This window comes from Gopherus evgoodei, chromosome 3 (assembly GCF_007399415.2).
Source record: "Gopherus evgoodei ecotype Sinaloan lineage chromosome 3, rGopEvg1_v1.p, whole genome shotgun sequence".
Taxonomy (NCBI): Eukaryota; Metazoa; Chordata; order Testudines; family Testudinidae; genus Gopherus; species Gopherus evgoodei.
The window spans coordinates 191,512,643-191,534,355 of NC_044324.1; the positions used below are offsets into that span (position 1 = coordinate 191,512,643).

The window sequence follows — 21,713 nt, forward strand, 5'->3', positions numbered from 1 at the left end:
GAGTGCTGCCCAGTCCCTCCCTGCCCCCAGTGCTGCTCTGGTCCCACCCCCAGCTGCGTCCCCGGCTGCCAGCCCCATGTCTGGCCCGGTCCCCAGCCTCAGTGTGGCTCCACTCTCAGCCCCACGCCAACCCCCAGCCTTGGCCCAGGGCTGAGGCTGGGGCAAGGCCAGGGGCAGAGCTGCACCTGCTGCGAGCCCAGCTGTGGCTCCGCTCCCCTCTCCCCGCCCCCAGCCTCGGTTCTGCTCCTGGCCCCAGTCCCACCCCCAGCTGCATCTCAGTCTCATCCCCTTTACCCCATCAGCATCCGCCTCCCGAGTCGTGGCCCTGATCCTGGCCGTGGCTCCTGGGGGGCAGAGGGGGCATGGACAAGGGTAAGTAGGGGTGCGACCCTCAAAAGTTTGGTTACCAATGCACTATATCAATTTGAATTGCATTGCAGTCTTGTAACAAATACTAAACCTTATTTTTTGTGTGTAGATGACCAGAAGTCACAAAAGAAATCAATAGGTAGCAGGTTTAAAACAAACATAAGGAAACGCTTCTTTACACAATGCACAGTCAAACTGTGGAACTCATTGCCAGATTATGTTGTGAAAAACCAAAAGTATAACTGGGTTAAAAAAAGAATTAGATAAATTCATGGAGAATAAGTCCATCAATGGCATTAGCCAAGATGGTCAGGGATGCAACCCCATGTTCTGGGTGTCCCTAAACCTCTGACTTCCAGAAGCTGGGATTGAACAATGGGGAATGGATCACTTGATAATTGCCCATTCTGTTCATTCCTTCTGAAGCACCTGGCACTGGCCACTATTGGAAGATGGATACTGGGTTAGATGGACCATTGGTCTGACCCAGCATGGCCAGTCTTACTTTCTTATGAGAATCTGGAATTTGTTCTTGAAAACCCAAGATTTTCTGAGACCAACAATACACTGTTAATAGAGGTTTATCCATTTTGCTCAGTTTATCATTCTTTATGTTCACATAGCAAGAAGAAGTTATTAGGAACAGATTTCAACATGAAATTGAAAACTACAGCTGGTCAGAAAATGGAAAAATAAATTCACTACAAAAATTTCAAAAAGTAAGTTCCATTTGATGCTGAAATTTAATTTTCAATCAAAATTCTCCAACCAACTTTACTGAAAGTACTTTAATTACATTTGGCAATTCTGAATCAACTGCTGGTGACAGCTATCTTGCTAAAAAGTGACATCATATTCAATATTAGCCACCAATGATGCATATTTGAAACTCTGATTCAGCCCTTGCTCTGTATAGTGATCTAAATCCCTTTCCAAATTAGGGTGGAAATACCAGAAAGTTCACTGGGTGAAAGAAAAATCCAGAATGCACAAAATATATATACACTACCTGCTACATAAGCAAGTAGATTGACATCTAGTGTGAAAACAGAGAACTGTGCATTCTATACAGCAAACAAAGTAGGATGATTGCAACATTAGTTTAAAAATTATAGCCCTTTAAAACATAGATAAAGAGAGACATTCCCCCATGTTTCAACTCTGTTTTTTTAGAAATGATTACAAGGAAGCCTAAATATTATGGCCAAGAAGATTCTTACTTAAGTCCCCATGCAGCAGAGATGATTCAGAGTCTTATATACTTACTTAAAATGGGAAAATGGCTACCTTGCCTGTACACAAACTATTTGGCGTGAAGTTCAGTTGGGATATCGAACAGATATTCAGAGAATCTGCAAGCAGCTGGTGAAAATATTAGTGGCTATAATGACTATAAAAATCAACATTACTCCAAGTGCACGCAACAGTTCATATGCTCACAATTCCATCAAATTGATAATTATCCTAGCTGATTAATACATTATCATAAAAACTTTTACTAGGTTTCTGTCATGTTATGCTTGATTCTGTCATATTTAATTACATCATCCAACATATGTTCACATATGCCACCACACTATATTTATTAAATTGTCTGTTGATACCATACATCTCACATGCTGAAAATGTTTAAAAGAAATCTTTCACATCTGTAAAATTAAGACAAAATTCAGGATAGTAGATTTGATAATATGCAGTTTTAAATCAACTGTATTTGTGTGTTTCCTCCCCTTCCTTCTGTTTTTTTTTTTAAAGAGTCTGGCATATTTTGCAGAGAATATCTCTCTAACAAAGCTACAATAATGACTTACTACATAGCAACACACACAAATATCACTAGTCTTTTGTAATTCTCCTGGATCAGCTGTTCCGTGGCGTGCAGGAGGCTCTGGCAGGGGAGGAGTGGGAGGAGCGAGAGCATGGCAGGCTCAGACAAAGGGGTGGAGTGTGGGAAGGGCCAGCAGCAGAGCCAGGGGTTGAGCAGTGAGCACCCCCTGGCCTATTGGAAAGTTGGTGTCTATAGCTCCAGCCCTAGAGTTGGTGCCTACACAAGAAGCCGCATATTAACTTCTGAAGAGCCGCATGTGGCTTTGGAGGGGGTTGGCCACCCCTCAAATACAACAATCGTTACTTACATCAAGACCAAGGAATGTAAATGTACAACTCCATTGCTTAACACTTTTAGCATTTTTTTGGTTTTGTTTTGTTGTTGTTTTAAACACAGGAGTCATCTGTAATTTTACACACACAATTTTAGTATAAGCCAAATGTTACACTTTCACACTGCCTAATTTGTGTGCACAAGGTGAAATCCCGAATCCACTGTAGTCAGTCAGAGTTTTTCAATTAACTTTAATGGGGCCAGGCTTTTACCCACAGCCATTTGCATATAAAATGAGGTATTGTTAGGGAGTGTAGAGAGGAGGTGTGGTCTTTCTCAGAGGCGGATACAGAGAGAATGCTGCAAGCCGCTTTGTGGGTGGAACTAGGAGGGCCATGACCTGCATGCCAGAAGCAGAGGGGCAGGACAGGAAGAGGAAGTAAACCAGCCATCCCAGCTGCTCAGTTGAGAGGGACCTGCCGAAGGAGACAGATGCTTCTTCCCTGCTGCTGGAGTAGGACACCAAGGAAAACTGCTGCTGCCCCGAGGACCTGCATGAGATTCCAGAGAGCCCTGCCACTCCTGATGCTGAGGAGCTGCTACTGCTACCCTTGGCAGTGTATCCCAGAGAGACTGAGGATGAAAGACTGAGGACAACTCCCCCTCGGGTGTTAGGACCATGGGCTGGGATGTGGTGTAGTTGGGTGGGTCCACATCCCCCTACCCCTGCCACCCCCTCAAGGGTGGCAGTACTCCCCCTGCTTAGGCCAGGAGGCCTGTGCTCCTCAGGCACCCCTGCCGGAGCCCCATATAGGGTTGCCAGGCATCTGGTTTTCAACCGGAATGTCCAGTTGAAAAGGGACCCTGGCAGCTCCGGTCAGCATTGCTGACTGGGCTGCTAAAAGTCTAGTCGATGGCACAGTGGGGCTAAGGCAGGCTCCGTCTGCCCTGGTTCCACGTGGCTCCTGGAAGCAGCCAGCATGTCTGGCTCCTAGGTACAGGGGTGACCATGGGACCTCTGTGCACTGCCCCCACCCTGAGTACTGGCTCTGTAGCTCCTATTGGCTGGCCAGCTGTTTCTGGGAGCCGCCTCAGGTAAGTGCTGACCAGAGCCTGCACTCCACACCCTCTCCTGCACCCCAACCGCCTGTCCCAGCCCTGAGTCCCCTCCCACACTCTGAAGCTCTTGACCACAGCCCAGAGCCCTCTCCTGCACCCTAAATCCCTCAGCTCCACCCCAGAGCCTGCTCCCCCAGCTGGAGCCCTCACCCCCTCCTGCATCCCAACCCCTTGTCCCAGTCTGGTGAAAGTGAGTGAGGGTGGGGGAGAACGAGCAACAGAGGGAGGGGGGATTGAGTGAGTGAGAGCAGGGCCTTGGAGAAGGGGCAGGGCAGGGGTGGGGCCTCAGAACAGGGGAGGGGCAGGGCAAGGGTGTTCGGTTTTCTGCAATTAGAAAGTTGGCAAACCTAGCCCCTTAGACTGTGCTTGGTGCTCATATCTGCTGGGCTAATCCCCTAATTCCCTCTTTCTTTGTTTTTAAGAGTACTCCAGCAGACCAGACTGCGAGAAGGCGTGGATGCGAAGGGATGGCTATGCAGGCTTACAATTATATTCTAACAAAATTCGAAATTATATATGTATGTAGCATTGTCTCTATTGTATAGGCCTCAGTTTTAAGTTGTGGATTATGACAATTTAGCATTACAGCAGCGCAGCAATAATAATATACTGTATTTGTATTGTTTTATGTTCACAGATAAGACACTGATTTAGACAGAAAACTCCTTTTATAACTTAGCCCTAAGTTGTGATATTAAGCACAATTCTGTGGTTGGCCAAGAGCTCCTGGAGTGAGCTCCAGAATACAGGTTCTTACATCCTAACCACTCACTGATGTATATGATACCATCGACCCTGCTTTGGAGAGGCACTCTGCATCCCAGAACTCCAGAAGGTACAGTGTATACTGCCCTCCACATCCATCCATTTCATAGCCAATGGAGAAGGGAAGAGCCTGGCCATATCTTTCCTATTCCCACCCATTTTACAGAGACGAGTGATAACCAGAGAGCTAAATCTGCACAGCCTTCATATTTGGCAAAGACTGCCCATGTACCAAGCCAGTGTACAGGGGATACAAAGAGAGAAGAGGATACTGTTCCCTCTTTTCCCCATATGCACAGGAGCCAGGCAAAATCTGTCTCAGGGCAGGGGTCATGTTTTATTTTGTGCCTTCTACAGTGTCAAGCACACTGTTGGCACTTCTATTATAATTAATAATTGGTAACCTGTTACTAACAACTTGTGTATTTTCCTTTCTTTTCACCATACTGACACTTCTGTGCCACTTGCAGGATTCCTCTCAGGACAGAGGGTCTCTATTATTTTTATCTGAATTATTTACCAATACTAAGAATCTTGAGTTCATTTGGTTTATGTGTGGAAAAGGGATCTGAGAAGCTATAAGAGATCCCTGCACACAGCTCATATGCTCCTCAGCACACATATCCCCATGATTGAAGGAGGCTATCTGTGCAAGGATAAGTGAACACAGGGTTTACTTTCAATGTCCTTTGGTGCGTATGCTGTAACTGCTATTTTCCTCTCTACGTTTCTCTGACTAACCAAGGAGTTAGTGGTATTTTGTTAACTTGCCCTTTTAAACCACTGTGGATCACATCTGCATCATTGGGTTTTTTTCCCATTGAAAGAGTTTTTTGTAATTTTGTAATTAGATGTTTGCTACAAGTTAGTCTCTTGGAAGAGTGCCTGGATTTTTCTTTGCTTTGTGGGATGATTAGAGCTGTCTTATTACAGATCCAAAGCTCCAAACAGCACAAGTACTCCTGTTCCTCTGAGTAATGAGTCCTTGATTTTTTTTTTAAATCCAGTCTCTGTGATACTACAATCTACACAGCTGTTGTATGTTTTCCTCTTCTGTATCAGTCTGTAGGTCTTTCCTCCTGTTTATATCTTAGAAACTTCCATGACAAAATTGTCTCTCTCAGTATTTTTCATTGTATAGATTTAATCATTCCTATTTTTTTGCTTTTGTAAACTAACAGTAAAACAGATGTGTAATTTTGACACCATTTTATAACTTCAGTTTGACACATGCTTTAAGTCTGAGACACTTTATTCCATGACTGCAATGTCTTTCATTAATAAATTGACAATTCCTCACCCATTATTTCAATACTACTTTCCATTTTTTCCAGCATAGTGTCCAACACTATTGTCAATCTGGCAGAGATTTTCCTGGCCCTCTTGATTCTTGATTCTGATACTTTTGATTCTGATTTTCCCACCTGTGTGTGTGAAAGTTTGCAGAACTAGTTTCTTTCTTTCTTTCCCCCCCCCACCCTCCTTGCCTCTGATTTTGTCCTGAATTTTCCATTTGTTTTCAATCACTTCAGAAAGAAGTATTTTTCCTTATTAAGCACTGATACATTTGATTTGCATGCATTTCATCACATTTAGGATATAAGTGGTAAAAAGGACAGAGAAGCAGCATGCTCAGCAGGTCTGACTACTCCTTCAGTGACATCATGTAAAAAACTCACTTTACAGTCATTTTGAGTCCCAGACAGATAAGGGACAAATTTCCAAAAAATGTGCTCAACAGATGTACCCACATATCCCACATATGTGCACTCAAAAGGAACTGTACTTGCAAATGGGCACTTAAACACAAAGCTTCTTGTCTTGCAGAAAGGATATGACAAGCACAGCAGGTATGATTCTTTGGAACTAGGATGACCAGAAAGCAAGTGTGAAAAATCAGGACGGGGTAGGGGAGTAATAGGAGCCTATATAAGAAAAAGACCCCAAAATTGGGACTGTCCCTATAAAATTGGGACATCTGGTCACCCTATTTGGAACTAGTAGTTATACAGCTACCAAGGGCAATAAAACAATTCTGAGGTATTTTTGACAGTGCTGTTCCCCCATTAAATCAATGACATCTTATAAACTGAGCTTTTAAAACCTCAACCTTGGATTCAGGAATACTAGATCTGAGGCTTTGGAAAGGAGTATGCCTGTGTGCATAACTCTAGGACCGTCACACACAAAAAATAGTAGTTGTGTTTTTTGCTGAGAGAGGAGGAGAAAACTATCAGTGTTTTGGGCCTAAACTGTCAGAGCACATGAAAGGTGATTTGTGATTAGTATTGACTACTGTGATCTGAAGAATTACTAACCTTGATTTAAGGCCCAGTAATGAGTTTTTGGCTGTTTTACTCTATTTTGTGATTATGGATTAAAGTAGATGAAACAAAAGGGTAATACGTTAATGACTCACTATCTTTATCTTTTTTAGCAATTTAAAGACAGCTTAATTATACTTATTTTTCCCATTATTTCTTTTTATTGATAGTAGCATACAATTTAGTAACTAAATTTCAGCTCTCATGACAGATCTTTGACCACATTTTAGCAACAACCTGGTCAAAAGAGTAAAATTCTGTGAATGGCCTTTCTTAGAGAAATTAAACGTAGTGCATTTTACACTTTCGTATCCAGGATGTATACATCCTAGAATGAATAAGGCTGTTAACAACATTGTCAAAACAGAATCAAATGTCTGCCAAATAATTTAATAAACCGCGGGGTGAGGAGTCCTCAGTAATTGGCAGAATAAAACTGCAAATATAATCAGAAAACTGGAAAAACTTCCATAAGTTTTACTCTTAGAACCTTCAATGTCCTCAAGGACTGTGGATTTTCTAATAGTTTTGTCTTTGTTTTATCTGCACTAAATATTAAAAACTATGATTTGGAGGGGGTCTTTCAGCATAATTACAGTTTCTTTGCATATACTTGGGATGAAGGATTTTACTATATCAATGCAAAGCTGGCCCAAATGTTGAAAGGTGCTGAACACTTGCTACTCTCATTTAGCACTTTATATGTAGTCTGGGACTTTTTAAACTGCAAGTTGAGGAATAATGATATTATAACGAATTCCTGTCTATTTGGAAGTTAACTCAAGCACACTGAAGGGAGATTCAATTAGATGTGAGTAATTTTCACAGGAAATAATTCCCAAAGTCTTAGGATTTCTTTTAATGGCTAACTGACCGAAGTGCAGTAGTATTACAACTCTCAACCTGCTTATGATTCATGTGATGTCTTTTTAACAGTTTTAATATTAAGATTTGGCTCTGTAGCCTTTATATTTTCTCCTAAAGCCAGTTTGGATTAAGTGGTACTGACTTTCTGAAAGGACGGCTGACTACCCCTTTATTTGAGTCCCCACTCATGTCTCAGAGCCCTGTTTGGCTGATATTTTCTGCAGTGTGACTGAACACTACGTAAACACAATTAGAATTTTTAGATTCGAGATTCGTTGGGAAAATCAGAAAGCAGATGCTTTTCACCAAATTAAAGGCTGATAGTATATGCCTAAAAAACCCACACACAATCCACAAAACCAGTAATGAATACACAGTTAATAAACTGCCTACTTTGTAGCCACAATTTTTTTAAAAAGCATCCTAATAAATAATACGGAGATTACTTGAATACCTATTGAAAGTGATGGAAATTATTTTTATTTTTATGCATGAAAAGATATTTCCTGATTCCAAAAAAAATTAACATAAAAATATAAGACCTGCCATGTTGGGTCAGACCATGGTCCACCCTACCCAATATCCTGTCTCCAACAGTGGTTCTTACCAGTGTTTCAGGCAAAGCGTAGGGAACAAAGCAATTATGGAGGGATACACTGCTGTCTTCCACTCTGAGCTTCCAGTAGTCAGAGGTTTAGGGTCACTTTGAGCATGGGGTTGCATCCCTGACCATCTTGGCTAGTGGTCATTGATGGAGCTATCCTCCATGAATTTATCCAGTTCTTTTTTCAATCCAATTATACTTTTGGCCATCACAACATCCACTGGAAATGTATTCCACAGGTTAGATGTGCATTGTGTAACAAAGGACTTCCTGTTCTTTGTATTAAACCTGCTGCCTATTATTTCATCAGGTGACACCTGGTTCTTCTCTATTTGCTTTTTCCAAACCATTTATAATTTTATAGCCCTCTATCATATCCCCTGTAGTCATCTCTCTTCTGAGTTGAACTGCCGTAATCTTTATAGTCTCTCCTCTTATGGCAGCCATTCCATACTCTGGATCATCTTAGTTGCCCTTCTCTGAACCTTTTCTACTTCTACTATATCCTTTTTTAGATGGAGTGACCAGAACTGGCCACAGAATAGATTAATATAATGGAATTATAATATTTTCTTTTCTATTTTCTATCACTTTTCTAATAGTCCCTTACATACTGTTAGCCTTTTAGATTTCTGCTGCATGTTGGGTGGAAGTTTTAGGATTTGACTTCCAAATTTTAAAGGCTGCCTTTTTGCCTCTAACAGCCTCCATCACTCTGCTATTTAGCCATAGTGGCATTCTTTTGGTCCTCTTTGTCTTTTTTTGATTTGGGGTATAGAACCTATATTATGGTGTTTTTAAGAAATCTCCATGCTACTTATAGATATTTTACCCTTCTGATTGCTCTTTTTAATTTCCATCTAACGTCCTCATTCTTGTACAGTTCCTTTTTTTAAAATTAAATGTTACTGTGATCAGGTTTTTTGGTATTTTCCCCTCTACAAGGATACTAAGGATCTTGTTTCACAACTAGTTGAAAAGAATGAATATGGTCAAGCAAATTACAAACTATGGACTTGGATTTAAGCTTTATTTTTATTAATGGCCAGCAAAAAACTTTAAATTAATATTCTAAGGACCCACACTAGAAATAGTCTGATTTCACTAGTAGTTTTGCTTGGGTAAGGTTTACAGGAACTGGCTGTGAAGTTTTAAAAGGCTATTTATTTCTTATGCCACCCACAGAAAGTCCATACTGAAATGAGAAATTGACGAGTAGTAATGTGAGACAACATGGGTGAGATAATATCTTTTATGGGCTGTCTTCTTCTTCAGAGCTCTATGTAGCTTGAAAGTTTGTCCCTCTCACTAACCGAAGCTGGCCCAATAAAATATATTACCACTTCCACCTTGTCTCTCTGATACGCTGGGATCAACTTGGCTACAACACTGTATATAGTAGTTGAAACAGGAGCCCAGTGGGTGGGCTGACATGGAAACCAGGACCCCTGTGAGAAATATTTAATTGGATTTAAACAGATTTAATTTGTACTACTAATTTTGCTTTCTATCTGGCAGACCTTTAGTTGCAAATATTAGTTTACATCTAAAAGGAAAACCCTATATGATGTATTGTTTATTGCATGTCTTACCAGCATATAAAAATGCATTCAGCTTGATTTAAAATGGGTAGGTGATACAGTACAGTCCTGTCAAGTCAAATATACCATGTGTATTATTATTCACTAAGAGCCAGATTCCAGTACACTTATTCTTACTGAGTAGCCCCTTATTCTATCCATTGAGTTAAAAAAAAAAGTACTATTCAACACGAGTAGAGACATGAGAATCTGGCCTTCTAATCTGAGCCCAATATTTTCTACTTTCATTGTTGTTTTACCTTTTGTACAAATAACTAGTATAAAGAGGAGCTCTTTATAAAAACTATCAAACAAATAGAAATAATAAAAAACATTTTATGTTTTGGTGTTTGGGGAAGAAATATACAAATTGTAAACAATTTCTGGAATGTGTTTGAAATAGAGATATCAGATCAATATAAATGCAAAAATGTCTGAAGAGTGGCCATTAAGGATCCTTATGACACCAGCAGATTTTTTAATCAATTATGTCACCTAAAAGTAAATTCCCTTTTATTGCAGAGTGCAGGGAGTTAACAGGTAAGCCTGCACTCTGATCACTCTGACACTCTTTAGTTCCCCCACAGAAAGCTCCCTGAGGTAATTACAGGTAATTAGCTAACCAGGATGTTGGGCTGGATAAGCAAATTAGCCCATTAGCTCAAGGCTGATAAAGCAGCTCGGGAAGCAAGTGCCACAGGATAGAGGAACAGGGTTGGCTGAACTCAGTCTCTTAGAGCCCACAGGGAAGGAAAATCTCTGGGCCTCTCAGGCCCTTAGCAGAGGGCCAGAAGTATAAAGGATGTTGTAAATAGTTCTATTGCAGGGGACTGTAAGGCTGTTAGTGGACAAAATTCAAGTAAATGGCACAGTGGATACATAGCCAATGCAGTCTAGGCCAGTTTCTGTGGTGCTAGAAGGCAGGAGCAGACCACACCCTGGTACATCTTTCTATTTACTTTCTAGATATTCCCCAGCTATAAAGCGTCATAAAAAATGGTTACCTACCTTTTCGTAACTGTTCTTTGAGATGTGTTGCTCGTACTCATTCCATTCTAGGCGTGCGTGTGTCCATGTGCAAAGCTGTCAGAATTTTTTTGCCTTAACAGTATCCATAGGGCTGGCTGTGGCACCCTTTGGAGTGCCACACTCATGCGCTGGTATATTAGGCGCCACCGCCTCTATGCCCTCTCAGTTCCTTCTTGCCGGCAACAGAGGGGTAGGAAGGTGGGTAATAGAATGAACATGAGCAACACATCTAGAAGAACAACAGTTGTGAAAAGATAGATAACCATTTTTTCTTCTTCACGTGTTTGCTCATGTTGATTCCATTCTAGGTGACTCACAAGTAGTATCCCTGGAGGTGGACTTGCAGTTCACATTCATGGGGCTTGCAATACTGCTCTGTCTCTATCTTTTCTCCTAAAGGAGCCTTTCCGAGAAGGCCAAAAACTAGGAGCCGGGGGTGGCCGGAACTGTTTCCTTGCTGTCTGCAGCATATGAAGGCTCTGAAAGCAGAGTGTTGCTCAAGAATCCTTGATTCCATGCAGCCTTGCATCCGTCTGTTCAAAAAAGAGTCCATTATCCTCGAACAGAAGATCCTGGATGGAGGACTGCATTTCTTGGAACAGACCCAAGGACTGGAGCCAGGAACTGCTTCTCATTACTACGGCCAAGGTGACAACCCTAGCCACAGAATTGGCTGCGTCCCAGGCCATCCGGAGAGAGCCCCTTGCTACAGTAGCGACCTTCTCCAGGATGGTAGTGAACTCCTGGCACATGTCCGGAGGCAAGGAGTCTTTAAATTTTTTAAGGGAGTTCCACACATTAAAATTGTATCTCCCCAACAAGGCTATTTTGTTCAGTACTTGAAACTGAAGGCTGGCTGTCAAATAAACTTTACGTCCAAAAAGATCCAGCTTCCCAGCATTTTTGTTCTTTGGTGTGCAACTTACTTGCCCTTGCCTGTCCCTCTCATTTGCAACCACCATGACTAGTGACTCTGGCCGTTTAGAGGCGGGAGGAATAGAGGAAGGAGTTTGCCACGGGCTTTGGCTATTTTTAATACCCCCTCAGGGACAGGCAGCACCACATGTGATGGGGTTGCTGCAGTTAGGACATCGAACTGGTTGTCCAACTGTTCCGCCAGTTCCTCCACTTCCAAGCTCAAGTTAGATGCCACCCTTCTAAGCAGGGCTTGGTGCTCCTTAAAGTCATCAGGAGGGCTGGCATGTGAGGGTACCACTACCACCTCTTCAGGCGATGAAAATGAGGACTGCACCATCGGGGGTGGGACATGGGGCACTGTCCCCCACAGGGGAGGGCTTCCTCGGAGTGGGTACCCACACCTCTACCCCAGTGTCAGAGTCTGTGATGTGCAGCGAGTCCAGAGCCAATGGTCTGGAGGTTGCTTCTCCAAAGTGACCTGGCAGAAATGGTGCAAGAAGGGCAATGGCATCATTGGCATGCCCCATGCATTCCAATAGGGTCATTGGGCTGGCTACTGGCTCTGCTGCCATGCAGCCATCACAGGAGCTGAGCCGGACTCTGGTGCCCATGATGTTTACTGCTGCCAGGGCGAGGGGCTAAACTCCTGTTCCAAACCCAATGACTCCTTTTCTGGTGACCAAAGTGGGGTCATGGACACTTGCATCTGGCGGATGACCCTAGGTGCGAGGGACCGGTGCCTTGAGTGTGGAGATGGATGCCTCTCCGTAGACTGGTGCCAGGGACGTGGGGATCGGTACCGTGGTGGAAAGCAGTCCTGCACCAGCTGGGATCTATGCACTGATGGAAACCTGTGTCCGGGGGTCAACTAGAAAGAGGAGGATCGGTGCCAGGTGTATGGAAATTGGTGCCTCGCCGCAGGTGACCTGCACCACGTTGATGGAGACCAACAGCACGGTGCCGGTGACCTGGGCTGTCTAGCCAGAGAACAGGGTTGTTGAGTCAGGGATCTCAGTTGCAGAGTCAGGGAACAATGCCTCTGCTAACGGGACCAATGGCATTTCACCGCTATCTGAGGTGGTCCTCTGGCTGCCTTGCCTTTGGCTGGGGCACCTTAGTTGTAACAAGCGCTGTACATGGTTCTGATGGTACTGGAAGGGCTCTCAGGTCCCTTGCTGCCTGGAGGGGCTTGGGTGTCAAAGGCACAACTAGGTGCCGTGGTCCCCTACCCCTCCCAGGAGTCAGAGTCAGATCCCTGGGGGAGCTGTGGTGGCCAGCTGGAGGGGAAACTCCTTGAGCCTCCAGGGTGGGCGGGTGGCCCAAACTGGGTCATTCGCCCAACACCTGTTGGTGCCAGAGAACACAGCTTTTTCAGGCGCATCTTAGGCACTGGTGAAGGGGAGTGGTGCCGGGCAGAGCCTAATGCCAGCAGTGGGCTTCTGACCGACACTGAGGTGCTAGGCGTAGAACTGGAGTGGGAAGGCTCCAAAGCCAGACAAAGTGCAGCCTCCATGAGGAGGGCCCTTAAACAAACGTCCCGCTCCTTTTGAGTCCTGGGACGAAAGTTTTCACAAATTTGACACATCTTTTACGTGCAACTCTTCCAAGCACTTTAGACAGCTGCAATGGGAGGTGCTGACAGGCATAGGCCTGTTGCAAGCTAACTAAGGCTTGAAACCCAGGAGCTCTAGCGTGCTAAACTAACACTAACCACTCAGCACCTAATTGCTAATTAACTACTATCAGCAACTATGTACAAAAATAAGTCAATAGGTGCTGGAAAAACCGCTATCCATTTTTAAGGCAAGGGGAAGGTGATCTGACACACCATTATGGGCAGTAAGAAGGAACTGAGAGGGCATAGAGCCGGCAGCGGCTCATATACCGGCACACAAGCGCAGTACTCCAGAGGGTGCCATAGCTGGTCCTACAGATACAACTAAGGCAAAAAATACTGACATCTGTGCACATGGGTGCACAAACTCCTAGAATGAAATCAACATTAGCAAGCACTCAAAGCAGAACTACACTATCTGGCTCCAGTACACTATTACACATACTATTTCTTCAGTTATGCCCCTCTCACTCCAGAGATAAATATACTTCTTTATTTCTTTCTGATCCCATGTCCACCCATATTCCCCCTCAGCCCCCACACACCCCTTGAGAATAAGAGAGGAAATGGAATAATTGAGGTCATTTGCCTCCTAAAACCATCTCTGTGCTTTTTTTCCAGACTGCCTCCTAATTCCTAGAACACACTCCCAATGATGGTCTATCAAGCTACTATCCTCTCTTCATCCAAGTCCTTTCTTTGCACTCACATCTTCTGCAATGGTCCCAAATGAGTCAATAATTATGATATAAATTATACACAGAGAGAGAGAGAAAGTACACAAAGACATGCACATGCCTATTGGTACCCATGACATTCTTCTCCCCTCTCTATTGTTATTAGCCTCACTCATCAACTCATATCTATAGTGTTAGCTGTTCTGGCCAGAGACCAGTCTTTCTGCAAAATAATAAGTAATAAATGGAACAGTTTACTAATCAAATTACAAATGTTTGTATTTTGCTTCTTATTATGCAGACATTTAGTGTAGTTATAATTTTGCTGCATTTATTACTATTAATCATATCTGATATTTCTTTAGCAGCTTTAACTCACTGAAGCCCAAGGCACTTTAAAATAGTCCTGATATTTAAAATGTCACTAGCACACTTTAGACTAAACATCCCAATTAGATTAGATGGGGGTAGAAGAGTATATGCCTCTCAGAGTTACTGTTTCATGCTCTCCGCAGACTTATGAAGACAGCACTGTCTTGGTCCATATTTGGATGGTGATTTTTGCAACCATGATGGCTGGAAACTTGATTTTTTAAAAAAATGAAAGGTTAGATCAGGGGTCGGCAACCTTTCAGAAGTGGTGTGCTGAGTCTTCATTTATTCACTCTAATTTAAGGTTTCACGTGCCGGTAGTACATCTTAATGTTTTTGGACAGTCTCTTTCTCCAAGTCTATAATATATAACTAAACTATTGTATATGAAGTAAATAAGGTTTTAAAAATGTTTAAGAAGCTTCATTTGAAATTAAATTAAAATGCAGAGCCCCCAGACTGGTGGCCAGGACCCGGGCAGTGTGAGTGCCACTGAAAATCAGCTTGCGTGCCACCATCGGCACACGTGCCATAGGTTGCCTATCCCTGGGTTAGATTCTGCTCTTACGTGTATCCCACACACACTGGCAGGCACTCAGAATACTGGCACACACCTTATTCTACAACATTGTGGGGAATAAAAAACAGGAACTGATACAAATTGCTTTTTTATGTCCCTTTCTGTCTCTTCTAAAACAAACACTTTTAATGAGATTATGCTGATTGGAAAACTATTAATTTGCTATAATTATTTAAAAAAATACAGTACATGCCTAAATAGTTTGAATTCATACAGCCTGATTTCCTAGTGGCCTCTGGTCATCTGGTCCCATTGTGGTGGCACAAAGCAGACATAATCCTGGCCTCATTTGCCATGGGAGGATTTCCTCTGCATAGAAGAATCTTTTGGATGATGATGACCCCCCTACTGAGCAACATCCCCTGCCCCACACACACACCAAGACACCTCCCTCTCTGCACCCCAACCACCTCCATCTGGACCCCACTGCAGAGTTCCTTTACCATTGCACCCAGAACCCCTTAACAAGCCCCTGTGCATGCAGATCCCCCCCACACCCAGATCCCCCACTGAGCCACCCATACCCAGATTGCCCCACACAGAACCCTCTCAACCCACACCTGGATCCCCCACACTAAGGTGCTTCACACTTGGATCCTGTCTTGCTGAGCCTGCCTGTCCACATCTGGTGCAGCTGGCATGGAGGGGCAGAGTTTCGGGGGCAGACCCCATTCTTGTGCTGTGTCAGGGTTGGGTGCAGCCTCACCACTGAATCTATGTCCTGGGGCGGGGGAGGAAGCTGCACAGTGATCTCCCACCCCTGTGCAGTCAGTGGCCTGTGCTCCCCAATGCCATGCTGGAGCCTCCACATTTATTTGACAAATAACATTTGCAGAATTTTAAAATTCGATATGCAGAATTTTTAATTTTTTGGTGCAAAATGCCCTCAGGAGTATTAAATTTATGCATTTTAAACCCAGGTAAGAGTCACAAATTACCTTGCCAGGCATATCTCTTGGCTCTCTTGAAATATGTGGCAAGAGCAACATGCTGTTTTTGGCCCTACAGCTAAGGGTGTTAAAATGGAAACATTATTCCATAAACTTGAAACATGGTATACAGTGCCTCCCCTGATCACTGGGAATAGATGGTAGACAGCCCTGCCATTTTGGAGTCTTGCATTTAGATGTGACCTTGAGAGTGATTCCAAAAGCCACTGATACGTTAGTATTGATTCACTTTGAGAGAAAGGGAGTGGTTGAGAGAGGGGGTAAGGGGTACTGACCACTATGCTTTAAATGACCAGCATTAACCTGAACTTGGAAAGGACTGTGTGTTCCACCCCCAGGCTAGGCTCTGTCACCTTTATTCGTGTTTATTTCACTGTTCCTAAGTTTCACTTGAGGATTTGCCTAAACTAATCTTGTGACCTGCTGAACATAACTATTCTGGATTGCATTTTAGGCGCTGCAGATGAAAGAACTTATTACCACCTAAAGGCAGCTGTTTAAAATTAACACTTGCTTCCTATCAGATATGGCTAAACTATTTTACTGACATCAGTGCATTACTGAAAGCACTACTAATTCTCTGTCCTTCCTGACTCTGTCCTTTGAGCCTATTCCTGGGGCCAGTAACAACCACCAACTGGCTGCCTACCAGGGGAAATTGCTGCTGCAAACAAATAATACTCTGTGCAACTGCTCGCAGCCTTTGAAACACTGGCTCACATTAATCACAGCGAGTTGGTATTTCTTGTCTTCTGTGTTCCGAGAATTCTGTTTCATTTCTTTTAATTGGGTCAGATGGTCCATCACACAGAATGACCATAAAGAATGGGAAAGTTTGTCTTAGGTACAATATCCCACACCACACATCTCTCCATTCCCATGGCATTGGGTTTGAACAGCAAGTATGAACAGATTAAGGCAAATATCTTTAGTTTTTATGTATACAGTTTTACAATGGTTCATGAAAACAAATGCCCTGATCTTACAACGGGTATCACATGGATGGGGCCCTTTTGCCTGTGCTGAATCTCACTGAAGTTAACTCGATGTCACACTGGTGTAAGGATCCACCCATGCAGATCCCATGGCAGGATTAGGGTCATAGTATGCCATATTAGCCAGGAAACAGTATTTAAACCATTGTAGTAAGATCTGTTTTTAAACCCTGCTGTAGCATTGCCCCTCTTCTACAGCTTTCTGCAGGGAGTAGATGTTCTCTGTGGAGTGTTCCCCTGTGGACCAGACACATTTCCATGCAGGACTTCACTCTAAAATCACTAACGCCTCCACACCTTCTATCCCATATGGAACGGGGGTTTACAGGCATGGAGAGGCAACCAATAGCAGCACGATTACCATAGGAGGAGTACAGTATGCCCTGCTTCATGATGTCAAGCTGGGTCCAGCAGGCATGGTATTCATCCCTGACAGCTGGAAAAAATTTTAAGTGATAGATAATGTGTAACTTTATTTACATAGCACACCCCTAAAGGAAGAGGCAAAGCCTGTGACGTACTTTCAGCTTTTCAAAACCTGTATGATTCATCATTTAGGGCCTGATCCTTCTCTTGGGGTCTACTTGACTAGGGCCAATAGCTAAACCCCCTCTGAAAATGCACTTGAATATTATTTTAACAGACTTTTCATTAACATAAATATGGTGAAAAGCTGACCCTAAATTCAGGCACAAGGATAACTGATAAGAGTATAAAGCATCATTCAAAATGCCAGGAAAGGATCAGAGTTTTGTTTTTTTTAAATGTTGGTAACTTATATAGGCAGGGCCGGCTCGAGGCTTTTTGATGCCCCAAGCAAAAAATTTTTTGGCTGCCTCTCACCCCAGCCCTGGGCTCTCACACCCCCCGCCACCAGTGCCATCCCCCACCTGCACCCCCTATGGCCCTTGCTCTGGGCTCCCCCCCATGACCAGTGCTGACTCCACCTGCTCCCCCCTCACCTCCAGCCAGTTCGGCGCTGGCAGGGTCAGGGTAAGCAGTGGGGCTGCCGGACTGCGCCTCAACCCAGGGTCCCTCCAGCCAGGGCTCCTGCCTCCAGGACTGGCCAGGACCTGGAAGGGCAGATCCATGGGACTGCCCCAGCAGGGGGTTGAAGAGCCAGGGCAGGGTAGCCCCAGAGGGAGCAGAACCCCAGAGGATGGGACATGGGCCCCGCATGGCAGAGCCCCACCTTCTATGACCCCGCTGCTGCTGCTGCTTCTGGCCTCCCTGCCGCAGTCCCTGGGAGGCTCGGGTCGCTTCGCTCAATCCCGGCTGCAGTGCTGCGGGGGCGGACACCCTGCGGCACCTGAAGGAGGCTCTGCGTGCCCTGCGGGGCAGCCCCAGCCCGAGTGTCCCTCGCTTGGAGCCTGCCTGGCCCAGCCACAAGGTGCAGGCGCTGCTCCCCAAACCGCAGTGGCCCCAGGGTGCCCCCTGTGCACAATGAGCTGCTACTGCCAGGGCTGGCTCTAGGCTTTTGTCACCCGAAGGGGGGGGGGGGGAGGGGAGAAAAAAAGGATGACTGGAATGCTGCCCTTGAAAATGTGCTGCCCCAAGCACGTGCTTGGTTTGCTGGTGCCTAGGGCTGGCCCTGATTATATAGGGATTTCCAATGGTGAGAAATCTGCTGTACAGATAACAGCACAGCAGAGATAAATCCTGTCTGCTGTGTGGGTTCTACACCAAGACCCTTTAAAAAGGATAATGAAGACATTATCACATTTCATAAGAGATCTCCTGAATGCCTGCTGAGCTGACCCTGTTTACAAGTGCTCACTGAAATGATTAATTGCTCATATGTGCCATTCTAAATGGCTGTGGTTCAGAATTTACTTCCTATACTGTCCACATCACTATCAGCCAAATGAAATTCTCTATGCAAATATCAGATTTGTTATTATGAATTGTTAGTGTTTGATAACAAGGAAAACAGAACATTTGCCAGCTGGTATACATAAAAATAATCCCTTTATACAGATTTCAGAGTAGCAGCCATGTTAGTCTGAATCCGCAAAAACAACAGGAGTACTTGTGGCACCTTAGAGACTAACACATTTATTTGACCATAAGCTTTCGAAGAAGTGGGCTGTAGCCCACAAAAGCTTATGCTCAGATAAATGTGTTAGTCTCTAAGGTGCCACAAGTACCCCTTTATACAGTTCATAACTGCTTTATATCTGTTACTTACTATACAGGTAAGATCATTAAAAAGGCATTCAGTTATTTGGGGATAGATATTCAAATACAGATAAATGCTTATATTTTCTACTATAATTGAGGAAAGGTGCAAAGAGAGGAAGGATGATCCTCTGGTTAAGGAACTGGACTGGGATTCAAGAGATATGGGTTGAGTTCACATGCATGCAACAGACTTGTTATGTGACCTTGACCAACTAATTTCATCTCTCTGTGCTTCAGTTCCCCCTCTGTAAAATGAGACTTATACCTCCCACTCCTTGTCTGTCTTGTCTATTTAGATTATAATCTTTCTGAGGCAGGGGCTGTCTCTTATGAGTTCGTACAGTGCCTAGCATTATGATACCCTGATTTTGGTTGGGCCTTTAAGCACTAAATGTAATACAAATTAATAAGACATATCACGAGGACTCTGAGAAACTAATAGTGTTGGGGCATTCTGGTATATCTGAACTAGAGCACACGCATGTCTATCTCCCCCACTTTCACATGAAAATAGTATTTTGCTAAACAGTTTTCTTACTTGTACCAAATGTACCAAAACACCAAACTTATCATTACTCAAAATAACCCAGACAATACACTGCTAATATAACAATGCAAAGATGATCATTTAATTTGATACAGATACGCAAATGTACTACTGAAAGCTTCAGATGAGTAAACATGTTGTCCCATCCTGTAACTTAAATCAATATATTTTTAATAGTAGTAGTAATATTTAGGACTTCTAGAGAATTTTTTTAATTTTCAAAGTGTTTTACCAACATTAGCTTACCAATCCTCACAACCCTATGAAGCAGCTAAGCAGGGCCAACTCCAGGGGTTTTGCCACCCCAAGCAGCCAAAAAAAAAAAAAAAGAAGCCACGATCACAATCTGCGGCAATTCAGCGGGAGGTCCTTCGCTCCCAGAGGGAGTGACGGACCCTCCGCCGAGTTGCCGCCAAATACCTGAAAGTGCCACCCCGCTCCCGGTTGCTGCCCCAAGCACCTGCTTGATAAGCTGGTGTCTGGAGCTGGCCCTGTAGCTAAGGAAGGAGTTGTGGTTTAGTGATTAGAGCATGGGATTGGAAGTCAGGAGTTCCTTGTTCTGCTCCTAATTCTGCCACAAATCTGCTGTGTGATATTAGCAATTCAAATAATGAACCCCTCTGTGTCTCAGTTTCTCCATCTAGAAAATAGGTAATATGCCTGGGTAAGAGATCACATGCATGGGTCAGCTGGCAGAACCTGGATCATAAAATACAGTTCATCATGTTTTTATGAATGATTTTCCAGTAATACTGCTAGTGCATTTAAGGAAAGTTTGGATACAGCATTTGAATTCTGAAATTATTTAAAAAACTCCACCCACATAAAAAGGGTTTGCAAGATTAGATTCCAGTCAGTAATAGTTTAAACCAGCAGTCAGCATACACCAGAGGAGCTATCCTTATAGGGTCACTCACTTGATATAGCTACAAGAGCCACTTATACCAGTTAATCAAATTCCTCTAAAGGAATTTGAAATAAACCATTTTATCACTCAACTTACTCAGAAAGGCATCTCTCTCCTACACTCTTTGAGCAGGGACATAGATTTAAGCTACACTTTGTTTTTAGTAATAATTTTTAATTTTGTGCTATCATTTTTCCCTTTTAAATTCCCTTCCTCTTTCCTCTACTGATTCCTCTAAAGCATTTATTAATTATGTGATCTAAAGGGCAGGAGAGACAGACAATTAATTTAATTATTAATCTGCCAGAGACCACTACATATGATGGGACTGCACTCTGTTCTTCCACAAATCCAAAACAGCTACATCTGAGAGTTTAATCAAGCTTGAAGAACTACAGACTTACAACTGTTCTTCAACTTCTGTTTCCTTCATGTCTCTTCTGTCAAATCCTTCAGAAAAAACATATGGAAGGCAAGTGAACTCTGTCTTTATAACCAGCCAAGCAAATCTGTGTTTATTATTTAGTAGGAATATGTATTATTCTTTTAAAATATACATTTTTCTAGCCTTAAAGGGCAGGATCCAGACTTCCATTCTGTGACACTTTGCTAATGATCACAAAAGCACTTTAAACAAAGAAAATGTGCTGGGGTAGGAGGTAGACGAATAGACTAAGAGGACCTTAATTCATGACCTGACACTCTTAGCATGCTAACTACTTTGCTCTTAATATTGAGCAGTGAGTGTCCTCATTTCACTCATGCCAATATTCAGTCTTTTTCCTAGGTGAGAGGGAGAAACAGTTCATTAAAGCTACTGGAAACAACGACTGGAATAATAATGACTGAGTTAGCAGAGTTCATCACTGGGACTACTGCATTTGATCAGCTTTGCTCCCACAACATGTTGTGAGGATTACTACTGAGATTTTCTGAGGGCACTGGGATAATATGATAATATGACAAGTCATACTATAAGAGAGAGATCTGGAAAAGCAGCCAACTGTAATGCAGTTAGTTGCACAGGCTCACTGGAACCCTATTTGCATACAGTTCTTTAAAAAACTGAGCATATCTAGTTTAGACAACGGATTTTATGATAAACAGACTTAACACATGAACGCCTGTCTGGGACAAACAATAGGAAACAGTGAGCATGTGTTTTGCTATCTCTGAAGTTTAACAGCATTGCTCAGGAGCTATCCCTCTGGCT

General features: G+C 43.4%; 1 protein-coding gene across 4 annotated transcripts in view; it reads right to left on the bottom strand.

Annotated features, from left to right (window-relative positions):
* The window catches only part of ACYP2 (acylphosphatase 2), a 140,364-nt gene that overhangs the window by 66,907 nt on the left and 51,744 nt on the right, over positions 1 to 21,713 (bottom strand). The gene's annotated exons all lie outside the window — the stretch shown is intronic.